Source organism: Amphiura filiformis, chromosome 15, assembly GCF_039555335.1.
Source record: "Amphiura filiformis chromosome 15, Afil_fr2py, whole genome shotgun sequence".
Taxonomy (NCBI): domain Eukaryota; kingdom Metazoa; phylum Echinodermata; class Ophiuroidea; order Amphilepidida; family Amphiuridae; genus Amphiura; species Amphiura filiformis.
In genome coordinates, this window is record NC_092642.1 from 30,626,981 (window position 1) to 30,640,478 (window position 13,498).

Here is a 13,498-nt window from a genome sequence, read left to right on the forward strand (position 1 = left end):
AAGATATCAGATAAATGCGAAATCTCGGGCTGCGTACTATTTTATCTTTCATTCAAAGCTTCACAAAGAATCGAATTCTAGGAACATGAACTGTTCTCCTCCACTATCTGAATGTATCCAATAAATTGTGGACATTATTTTTCTCTATGTTGGTTGGCGAGGCAACTCAGTGTAGAATGAAGCTTTCATAGAGATATTTGCTGAATTATTTGTCAGCACTAGCAGCAAAACAAATACCATTATTTGCTATTTCCTGTTTGAAATCGAACGGAAATCAGATAAAGGAGGTGATTTACTTGTCAAGCTTTAATATTTATGAGATGTCAACAAAATATAGATGACATTTCAAAAAATGTTTTCGACACCTTAAATATAACTCTATTGATTTTGAACACAACAAAATTGCTAACCTTGCTATGCAAAAGTACATTTACCACTCACAAGTGATATCAAAACATGTGAGATAATCACTGTGCGTGTTGTGGTACCACCAGTTATTGTAGCATCCCCCAATAAACCTGCTAATCTCGAATTTGTTTCGGCATGAGTGATAATTAAAGATCGGAGAACATTATTAACTAGCGTATTTAGGTCTACACTGATGTTTACATTGGCTATAGACAAGTAACTCTAACTCACAGATTCATGCTTTGCATTAGATCCGCTAGAAGAAAAACTAAGCAAGCCCTAGTTTATAATGACTTGTACCGTGGATCAGACAAAGAATCCCTCCATGTGGCCATGGGCGTCAATCTGGGGGGGGCAGGGGACGTGTCCCTCCACCTTTTCAACCACTTTTTAACAATTTTGGCCGGTTGCCCCCCCCCCCCCCACTCACACCCCACACACATTTGAAGCCGGATTGGCGCTAATGCATGTGGCTCCCCGGAAAGTGGCTACATATCTTTGATATTTATATAACGAGGTTTAGTTATTAGAGCTTGGTTGTTGTATTTATCCCATGCGCAAGGTAGTCTAAAGTCCAATCCTCATCCACCTCTTTTAAGAGCCACCTCGTATAACTGTTAAATACGTGGTGGCTATTGTACATGTGATTCAAATTAAAGGAAGAAATGGTTTTTGAATTAATTTGATATTGTTAACTTGGATCCATATAGATCTAGCTTGAATTTAACATGGAGAAAAATAAATAACATGCGCTATCGACCAATAAGATGAATCGTTATTTAGTGGTCCAAATCATTGCTTGTAGCTGAAGTCAGTAGCTTGATGTGAGCGATGAAAGTATACAAAAAACTTAATTGGATTGCAACTCACAGAACGCTCATGATTGTAGTCAAGATTTAGCATTAGTCTTTATTCTCATAGGCGGTGTCTTACTATATATGCTTATGTTTCACCATTACGGCAAATACTGTCAATGCTAATTGAACTCGATCGATTTACGGTAATCCACAGATGACAGTTGTTCGATCATTTATTCTCACATGAATGTACCTCTCGAACATTTTTCATTTTCCATTTTTGAGAAATAAAATAACACTTTCTTCAAAGAATATTTGTATCCCCCATTTAATTCCATGTTGGATGAATAATGTTTCTTGCAAAGTTAACTTTCATTATTTGTATTTTAAAAACTCAATCCAGAGTTCTGTTTGCGATTAGGATATGTCACGTGTGTCGCATAATGTTGCTTAGTATATTATTTTTGAAACATTGCTTTTCAAATCACCAAATCTCGCAAATGGCTTACATTGAAAAAGCATGACGGATTTAAAAATGTACCATTTAGTTTAGAATAGGCAGTTCATCCACGAATGATGACAGATTATTAAATTTCTAGAACATCTCATCAATCATAAAGTTCATGAGATCTGCAGTATATTGCATCTTGCGTGCATGAATAATTTGGATTGAATTCTCTAATCTAAAAATGCATCAAATATTCAAGACGATGTCGTCAAGAAAAAATAATAAATCAGTATTGCCGTTGATGTTATATGTTTATTCAATGTTCCATCAAAACCAGAGAGAATAAAAACATCGACAGGACAAAGTCTGATCGGATTTCCAGTGATCCATGACACGCAATTCCAGCAGTCGTTTTTATAATTTATGGTGATTCAATTACTATCAATGTATTACATAACACATTATTTATAGCAATTATGCACAAACATTGCGTTGTAAAAACACAAAAGTTTTATAAAATTAATTTTCATTCCATTTTATTTCATTGCGTACCATTTTCGATGAATTATACTTCTAACAAATAACTTTGCTCTTCATTTTACACATTAATTCTAATATAATGTACTTGGGTTTGAGAGTGAGATTTGTCATGTATGTAGTAGTATCCAGCCTAATACAGTTTTCATGGAAACATTGTTTTCAAATCACGAAATCTCGTGAATGGCTTACATTGTAGCTTATGAAATTTCTTTGACGGATTTAAAAAGTACCATTCAGTTTGGACATTTCATCCATGATAATCGCATATTATTGAATTTCTAGAAAATCTCGCTAAACCTAAAAGTTCACTGTGATGAGATATGTAGTTTATTACATCTTGCATTCATAGTTTGAATTGAACTCCCTGATCTAAAGTGCGTCATATATTCAATGTAATTTTCTTCGTAATAAATGTGAAAAGAAATCAGTATTGCAGGTGATGTTTAGTCAATGTTCCATCAAAACCGTCGACAGGACAAAGTCTGATCGGATTTCCAATGATCCATGACACACAATTCCATCGGCCGTTTTTACTATTACACCTGGTGGTTCACGGTGATTCAATTACTATCAAAATATAAAATAACACCTTCTCTATGGAATCTTCACTGTTTGCCTACATATTGTATATTAATATTTCAAGTAAAATCAGTCTACTGTCTGGAGCAAATCTTCTTCTAAAGCAGTAATACAAACACGCTGACAAATAAAGAGATCGTATTATTCAAGGTAAACAGAGAAGAGAGATACCTTGTTAATGCTCGTTTTAAAGCTGTGTTGATATAAGCTTAAACAACACTTTCTGAATTCTGTCTTCATGTCTTCGGACGACAAACATCCCATCTTATTTATTGATTCACAAATTGCAATATTCAGATATTCAAATTTTTGCCATTGATTCAGAATAACATCACGTAACAGAATGCTACAAAAAGGTTTCAATAAGATATACATTGTGATTTGGAGCAGAAACGTCAAAGATATCATTAAATTCAATACAAATGTGGTTGACAAATGCCAAAAATATATATGTTAGTTATTTATTTACAGAGAAAATGACAAAATGAAAACTTTCATAGTACAGACTTGCAACTAATTGACTTCCAGTATATCATAGACCCGCAGGGAAAGAGAGCATGGGTGATGGGTTGCCTCTAACAGAATCTTAACTTTATTCCCTTCATGTCAAATGTTTTTGTAACCTTTATATATAGTCCACTCGCTCTACGAAAAAGGAATTAAACTAAAGCAACTAAAATGTCAAAATTCCTGGTAATTACCCCTTGACTAGTGATACTCCCAACCCACACGTCAATTTTGAGGGTCAGTAAGACCTTTGTACTGAGACATTGCTTGGTCACTGGTTCTGGTCTGGTCATTGCCTCATTGCCTCAAGATAGAATTAGTGGCCACACTTGTAAGTCCTTGTTGACAGCTCATCAGCAGGGAACAGCAGGGTTACAATATTTCGATTTTTCATAGCAAAATTATACTATATCTTACCACCAGAGCGCCGGATCCAGAATACCGATCACAAAGCGCTTGCCTTTAGGGACGCACCATTTGATACTCAGGGGGGGGGGGGGTGGGAAGTTGGGGTCGGGGAAAGAAACATTTTATCGCCGCCGAAGTTTTTTGATGTGGTTATCTATTATTTTTTCTAACCAAATATTATATAATATTATATAATATATTATATCACACATATATTTTTAGCTATTTTAACATAGATTTTCGCTTCTTCTTAAATTAGTCATCATTAAATTTGTCATTTTATTGTCATTTTATTCTATAATCTGTACATTTGTGTATACATTGAGGACTATCTACATATATTTTAAATTTAAATTAGCCAAATAATATGAATTAATATAAAAAGTTTTTGAAACTTTCCTTGCCATTTGTTACTCATTTTCATACTCTTGAGTATTGACGTTCTAATACCATATACATTCAAGTGTCTAACCCTTTTAAGATGCAAACAAGATTTAAGATAAATAGCGCCATCATTGTTCACATTTACTTTTAAAAATGACTACATTTTACATGCCATCAAACAACCGTGAATTGAGGACGATTATTTTTGGTTAATGTTGGTTGGTTGGCAACTAAGGGTAGAATGAAGGCAGCTTTAATAGAGATATTTGCTGAATTATTTGTCAGCACCAGCAAAAAAAAAAATATAATTTGAAATTTCCTGTTTGATATCGAACGGAAATCAGATAAAGGAGGCGATTTACTTGTCAAGCTTTAATATTTATGAGATGTCAGCAAAACATAGATGGCATTTGAAAAAATATTTTCGAAACCTTGAATATAACATTATTGATAGAAGAAGTAGTTACATTTTGAAAACAACAAAATTGCTAAAAAGTACTTTAACACTCACAAGTGATATCAAACCATTCGAGATATAGCACTCTACTGGCGCTACAAGTGGTTGTAGCATCCCCAATAAACCTACTAAGCTAGAATTTGTTTCGACATGAGTGACAATTATTCAGGTCTACACTGATGTTTATATTGGCTAATAGACAAGTAACTATACCTCACGCAGATTCATACTTTGCATTAAATCCCTAGTTAATGACCTTGTACCCTGGATCAGACAAACAATCCCTCCAAGTGGCTTCATATTCTTTGATATATTTACTCTTCCAAAGCCTTCGAGCCAAAAACCGAGGTTTAGGTATTAAGAGCTTGATGCGCATAGTATAGTTGTTGCTAGTCCAACGTCCAATCCTCATCCATCTCTTTTAAGAGCCACGTCCTATTACTGTTAAATACGTGGTGGCTATTTAATTGCATATTTTATATACATGTGATTCAAATTAAAGGAAGAAATGGTTTTTGAATTAATTTGAATATTATTAAATTGGTATCCATAGATCTAGATTGAATTCGACATCTACATATAAGATGAATCGTTAAGATGAATCGTTACTTATTGGTCCAATTCATTGCTTGTAACTTGTTAGTAGTTTAAGTCAGTAGCTTGTTGTGAGCGATGAAACTATACAAAGACTTAATTGGATGCAATTCACAGAACGCCCATGATTGTAGACTAGACGTCAATATATCTGGCATAGCATTAGTCTTTATTCTCATATGCGGTGTCTTACTATGCTTATGTTTCACCATTAGGGCATTACTGTCAATGCTAATTGAACTCGATCGATTTACGGTATATTCCACATATGACAGTAATGTTCGATCATTTATTCTCACATGAATGTACCTCTCGAACATTTTTCATTTTCCATCTTGAGAAACAAAATCACATATTCTTCATAAAACTATATTTTTATCCCCATTTAATTCCAAGTTTGATGAATTATGTTTCTTGCAAAAGATAACTTTTATTTTTTTATTTCAAACATTAATTCCACAATTCTGTTTGCGATTAGGATATGTCATGTGTGTAGCATAATGTTACTTAGTATATTTTTTTAAACATTGCTTTTCAAATCTCGTGGATGGCTCACATTGAAATTTCATGACGGATTTAAAAACGTACCATTTGGTTAGACTAGGCAGTTCACCCACGAATGATGACAGATTATTAAATTTCTAGAACATCTCATCAATCATAAAGTTCATGAGATCTGCAGTATATTGCATCTTGCGTGCATGAATAATGTGGATTGAACTCTCTAATCTAAAAGTGCATCAAATATTCAAGTCGTCAAGAAAAAAAACAATAAAAGAAATCAGTATTGCTGCTGAAGTTGTTTGTTTATTCAATGTTCCATCAACACCAGAGAGAATTAAAACAATCGACAGGAAAAAAGTCTGATCGGATTTTCAGTGATCCATGACACACAATTCCGTCGGTCGTTTTTACTATTGCACGATGGTTCATGCTGATTCAATTAGTATCAAGCTATAACATAACACATTATTTATACAAAATCTCTGTTTACATAGCTATTGCCCATTTATAGTATATGTTCCAATCAAATAAATTCAGTTTTCTGCTTGGCGCAAAACTTCTTCTAAAGCAGAAATACAGGTAGACGTTTCTGAGCAACACTTCTTGGTTACTTTATGAATTTTGCATTCTGCCTTTAGGTCTTAATGTCTTATCTTATTTGTTGGTTCAGCAATCGTTGCATTCAACGATTCAGAACTACATAACGAATAAGAAAGATAAACACAATCGAAAATATATTTTATCACATTTAGATGTAGTGTTTTATCCTTTAAAAAGGACTCTAACATTATTGTTGTTTGCAACTGACCCCATACGTGCATAATCATGAATATCACATTTAATTTATTGGAAATCAGCAAATGGCGACACGCAAAATAAAAGGCGTACTCGGTATAATGGGCAAATCGCAATATCTATGCGCTGGTACCGTAAGTACACAAAGTAAGGCGACAAAATGTCTATAAACTGGGATCTTTTGATTCACATTAATTTGATTTTGGTTTACATCTAGATGAAATTAATTTTTCATCAGATGCATATCAAAATACAAGCGAAAGTTCGTTTACAATATTATGTATCAATAACTAAGATAAATAGAATAAAAAGATATCCAAACCAATAACTTGAGCCTTGTCTAGTGCATGATTAAACCTGTTAATAGTTGTTTTGTCGCAAATATTCAAGAGACCTCAAAACCACAAAATACGAACTAATATTTCATACACACCCGTTTAGAATCGAATTACATTTGTTTAAACATCATGTTTGTTTTCTTTTGAAATATGATTTCTTTTTAAGAATGTATAATTGTTATAGATTTAGAACAATGTATATTCCTATCCTCCAAAGAGTACTCGACACTAATAACTGAATAGCTGGCGTCGTTCTAATATCAAAGTGAAGCGTTTACTTAGACTGTATAAAACCTTGGCTGTACCCCCACCTGTGAGCTTGCACGCCGGTATTTCAATCCGTTTAGATTTGAAAGCTAAAAATGCGGGTTTTAAGTCCCATAGAATACTGTCTAAATTTAATATTGGTTAACCAAAAGGACCACTTTCAAACTAAACATCTTTCAACTCTAATGTTTCACAAGGTAAATTAGAAAATAGTAGCTTTCTTCTAATGAGACTATTAGCGATCGGGTTATGGACCTTTAACATAGACGCTCCGTCTTGGTGAACTTGATGTAAACTCGGTTTCAAGTTAAACAAATTGAAATAAATAACCGTTAGAATATTGTTTATAAGAGCAACACAAATTATGCGGTGGTTACACCCCTCTACCCTCTCGAACCGATGGTCACCCTTTAAGAGCTAATAAGGTGGTAGGTCCATTTGTCATGTGGCGTTACATGTTGGTGTTTTAGTGTGCCGGTGTGCTAGTGTTCAATTTTCGATATTTTGGAGGTTCGTTACTCTTGACCTTCATATCGTCTTGCGCTCATAAGTTAATGCGTTTTTAAGATATGGAGTTGAAACATCGCAGACACTTACGGAAAGGACGAATAAATAATATCGGAAAAAACATCATTGTTTGGTAGTACGATCGGAATATGTGGTTCATTTTCTACATTCTGAGACACTCTGTGCATATAAAGACCTGAGCGCAAGAAGACCGCAAGTCCACTTGGCCCCTCAACATGTATGCACTAAAGTTACGTATAGTTTCTTAGGGTTTTATAATGTTTAATACATGTTCCAGGGTGAAAACATCATGAAAGGTTGTGAAAGATTTGTTTTGGCCCCTGAACATGTATAAAACATTACCAAACTATACGAAACATATACGCAACTTGAGTGTATACATGTTGAGGGGCTAAGTGGATTTACGGTCTTCTTGCGCTCAGTCTTCATATGTGATATACTGCACTGGGTCACCCAGCTTTAAATTTAAAAATAAAAGTTATGATCGGTTAGATTAATTACTTAAGTTTGTCACATAATATCATCGGAACACTGTAATCCAGTGACAGCTACACAGACCAAAACAAAAACAATCGGGATCCTAAAAAACACTTCGGAGTGCATAATACGACTACGACAAAAATAAAATAAAAAGGAACTTAATATGGAACTGTAATAAAAAGTTAATATTTCAAACGGAGGAGAAATATCATTAAATTCAATACTCATGCGGATGACAAATGTCGAAAATAGGTTGAATATACACAGAAAAAATAAATTGGTATAATATTGTTATACTACTTATTCGAATTGATACGCTTTCATAGTTTATGCAGTAGCTGAAGAGCTAAACATTATTTCTTATTTGGGAAAACTGACATTTTGATTTCGCGTAGAGGATTTACCCATATGAGTAGGAAGTTTCAGAATCAATTTTTTTGGTTATGATAGAAACCGGTATTTCAAGTTAAATTTAGACTACATTAAGGGATCTAAAATGAGCGTTTATTGCGTTTCGACAGTATTTTTTGTGGGACATGAGAGCACCTCTGACCTATCGAATTGCATTCTGAATACGAAGCATGTCTTTCTTATATCAAATAATTTTCATTTTTTTAAAATCACAATATAATATAAATTTAATGACAAATTATAAAAATTTGATATTTTTCAAATGTTTGATATATAACAGTCCTCGAAGTAAATTATATAAATCTAATGTTATATTTTAAAGTGTATGTAGCAGGAGGAAAAGCCGACGGTCAATTGAAAATTTTGACCTTTCATATTGAAGATATGGATTTTTTTCCCAAAAAGACCTAATTTTTTTGGTGTTTTGGGAAAAAAATCCATATCTTCAATACCAAAGGTCAAAATTTTCAATTGATCGTCGGCTTTTCATCCCACCTACATACACTTTAAGTATAAATCATCAGATTTATAAAGTTTACTTCAAGTACTGTTAAATATCAAGAATATCAATTTTTAATTATTTGCCATAAAATGTGTATTAAATTGCGAATTTCAAAAATCAAAATTATTTGATATCAGAATGACATTCTTCGTATTCAGAATGCAATTCGATATGTCTGATGTGCTCTAATGTCCCAAAATAAATACTGTCCAAACGTTCATACCCCAGCCCTTAACATTTTAAAAATATGATGGATCTGATTCAACATAAATTCAATCTTTTGTGGTTACATTGACAATATCCAACTTACTAGTCCCGAGAAAGGTTTGGAATACAGAGTATTTGTTTCACCAATGTTAAAAGGGTTTGACGAAGATTGCCCTGGCAGCACCTCAACGGCATAATGTGAATTATCGTTTTAAAAACCGTTACTTTAGGTAACCGACCAACCGTTCGATTTCCAGTAAGTAGTTTTTCTCGTGAAATCCAATAATCCGTTAAACTTAAATCAGAAGTCACTTCTATACTCTAAAAAATATTTTACTCAACACTGAGTAAAAAGGTCACAGCTCAACAGTTGAGTAAGAAATTACTCAACATTGAGCTCATATTAGGTCACAACTCAACAAATGAGTAAAAAATTACTCAACATTGAGTCATTTTTATTTCTATATGAGCTCAATGTTGAGTAATTTTTACTCAACTTTTGAGCTGTGACCTTTTCCTCAGTGTTGAGTAAAATATTTTTGCAGTGTATCAAACTTCTTGCATCTGTAATTAGTTCATATCTTACTGTTGTTATGGCCTAGAAGGCTAGAGATATTTTTCTTGGTATTGTAAGAACAATATTTCAACCAGACGTTTTTCAAACATTAAATAAAATCTTGGTAATGAAACAAATATTTTCAGTTGCAAAAAATCATGCAATAAGTATTTTACGTGTTCTGTAAATAGGTCTTCTTAATTCATATTCATTGAAAGTGTCAAGAGCAGAAATAAAACTTAACCGAAGATGTGTGTTCCTTATAAACAATAATTTGCCAACCTCGCTATTTGAAAGTACATTAACACATTATATAGAAACATTCCAGATATAAATAATCACTGTGCGTGGTGTCAGCGGTTATTGTAGCATCGCCCAATAAACCTACTAATCTGGAATTTGTTTCTGCATGAGTGATAATTGAAAATCGAAAAACATTATTAACTAGCGTATTCAGGTCTACACGGATGTTTACATTTCCTACAGACATTTTAGTCGAGAATAGAGATCTTGAAGACCCTTTATATGCAAGTTATTTGCCTGGTCCAAGGGAATAAAAACAGCAATCGCCATGTACCTCCAGGACGCCTAATTAATGTCAAAAGGTTAAAATAGGTCAAAAGGGTAGTAGAACAATGTCATTAGTGTTATATTATTTATCTTTACAATTAATACAAAACATGTTTGTTTAATTTTGTTTAAAAGTTCAGCAACCCTTTAGAAAGTATAGAGTAAATGTAGCCTTAACAGTTCATAGTAGACTCAGTAGATATAGCAAACCATATATATTTGTTGTTTATTTGTGTCAAGGCGGAAACTTGAGCCTATTGTAATTGCAATTGGAGTATTTTGAAAATATTACACTGTACAAGTTGTATTTTTACCTACATCTATCTTTCTGTCGAGACGCTATTTTTTTTTACTCTGTGGTTTAGATATTTTGCTTGCTACCTTAGTTTTATTACTTGCTGGAATATGATAAATGATTTATGCGTGATACCTACTTGTAACTAGCTTCAATCTATATTATATATAATGTGTGTTTTTGCCCCTGACGAAGGGCAGTTTATCTGCTCGAAACGTCGGTTGTATCAGGTGGATGTGAGTTCATAAGGCAATGTCGGGGATTTAAGTTCATGACGTCGCATTCGACTGCGAAGAGATGAGGTCCGACCAACAGCCATTTTGTTCATTATAACGAATGGTTCATGTTCTAACTAATTCCAGCGGACGGTCAGTGGCTAGTAAGGAATCGTCTTTGACCATGCGTATATCTGGCTGGTCAGGAAGATATTTAACATCCCGAATTTATAATATGCCTACCAGCTCGATCGTATAACCGATTTGCTAGAGAATATTTATTACCATGTTTAATAAATTCTTATTTATCGTACAATAAAATGTGACCAAATGTATATGTGTACATAGTGTGTGGATCCCAAGAATAATAATCTTCTACGGGCTTGGCTACTAAGCATGTCGGGAAGGATATTGACCTATGTCAGTTATCATGTTAGAGATGAGATCCGACCAATGCTTGTTTCATACTTTTGTCGCTGAGCGGCGTGACGCACGCGCATTGCAGACAAACGGACACAATCGAAGGTTGTCATTGGTTAATACATTGCCGTAGCAGCAAGCGGCATGGAAGTATGACAGGGCATTGTGGCCCCCTTCACTGTGTGCGATCATGCGTAACAGGCAATTCCCGATATTGGTAAGTTCCCTGGTTGTATTTCTGTTAACTTTTGTTTACTATCCCTGTGGTTTTTGATTTTACTAGTGCAGTGACAGTGATACTTCCATGGGTTGCACACTGCATTAGCTTTTATCTTTGTCTTTGTCCTGTTCCCCACGTCAAGCTGTTATATGTCTATACATCACTATGTATTCTGGAGATACATTGTGACCATTAAATTTAAAAAGACTAGTTTACGTATGACGTCCTCTCAAACTGATCAACAGTGCCGTACTGCGCAGGTCAGCAACCAATTACGCCGCGCATTTGCCCGGACGTCAGATGCAAAATAGTATTTTTCGGTCTTCAATTATACTGGCTACTTATTTTATATAATGATTCTCCCAAATTCAACAATCCCACGAACCTTCGATTCAATATGAATGTCACATTAATTTGTTGAAACTACGCGTAAAACTCAAGGCGTAATCGGGAAGAATAGACAATCTTAAGATAAACTTTTAATTGTATCTTCTGATTTACCTGTTGATTCTATTTAACATCCAGATTAAATTAATTCCTCCTCAGATACATGGCAAAATACAAATATAAGGTCGTTTACAATATCTTGTATTAATTTGAGCACAGGTGCACTCAGCAATAACTAAACAAAACAGAATAAAACAATCCACCACCTGTTAGAAAACGGCTAATAAAATGTTTAGTTTTATGATAGATTGTGTTAATCCCAGAAGCCTTTGCGATGGAGCTGAGAATATGCCATAGTCATGATAATCGATACATCGGCACTGCGTACTAGACTGCATTGGTTGACGTAGAAGTGTTCATTTACTGTGTCTAATACTTAGCAGTTGAGCATGGATGTAATGTTTTATGGGTTTCAATCGCTAAGGCTCACGGGATATAACAGAAATGAGAATTCATTTGAAGAGTAAAATAACAAATACAAAGTTTATCTTCAAGTTGCTACAGTAGTATTATAACTTGAGATCTAAAATAATTTCAGAGGCTTTGTCTAGTGCGGGACTATTAAACATTGATTTTCGTCGAATATATATGTGGGCAGAAGACAGAATATACCTACAATCTATATCTCATAAACCCCTACTCAGAATCAAATTACACTTGTTTAAATAGTATGTTTGTTTTCTTTGGAAATATCACTGCTTACATAAAATGTATAATTGTTACAGATGTAAAATAATATGCGTGTGGATTAAATTATGTTTATCCTCCAAGGAGTACCCGACACCGATAGCTGAATAGCTGGCATGTCGTTTCAACTGCCAACAGCAGCTACTCCATTTTGAATTCATTCAGTGATCTTTGACCACGTACCCACCCACAATGCATTCTTAAAATGCTATTTTCAAGGTCAAATTAAAAGCGGATAACCACCGGGTAACTCCTGCAAAGAATCTAAGTTTCTGGGAACCTTCTGGGTAACTCATTTGAAATATTTGAGTTTTCGGGAGACTTCCGGATGTCTACCCGAAAACTTTTGCATAACTTAATTAGGTATCCGCAAGGTATCCGCTAGCAGGCACTTTCGGATAACTCTGGAAAAGGTACCCGAAATGTTTCTGATGACCACCGAATGGTCATCGGGTGGTCACCGGGAAACTTTTCTTTTTTGCTATGGGGTTTCATCAATCATCGGTTGACTTCATCAGCAGTGTTGCTGTTTTCCTGGACACGTTGATCATAAGAAACCCCGACGGCTCCATCAAGTTGTTAGTTTATTGTAAAAACACTCATACAGATCAATACCTGTCATTCAACTCACACCACCCCCTTCACCACAAAATGGGAGTCATACGCGCCCTTTTTGACCGCATGGAAAAAATTGTAACTGAGGATGAGGACAATAAGATTGAGGACAAGATCAGACAAGCACTATCACTTTGAAGATATCCCAAGTGGTCTATGGACAAAGTTCGCCAACAAACTGTCCAAAAACCAAAGAAAGAAAAGAAAAGGAAAGGCGACCCAACAAGACCAAGGGCGTGTTAGTTACCATACCATACCATACCATACGTTGCTGGTGTATAAGAGCAGGTCCAGAGAGTTCTACGAAAACACAATGTTG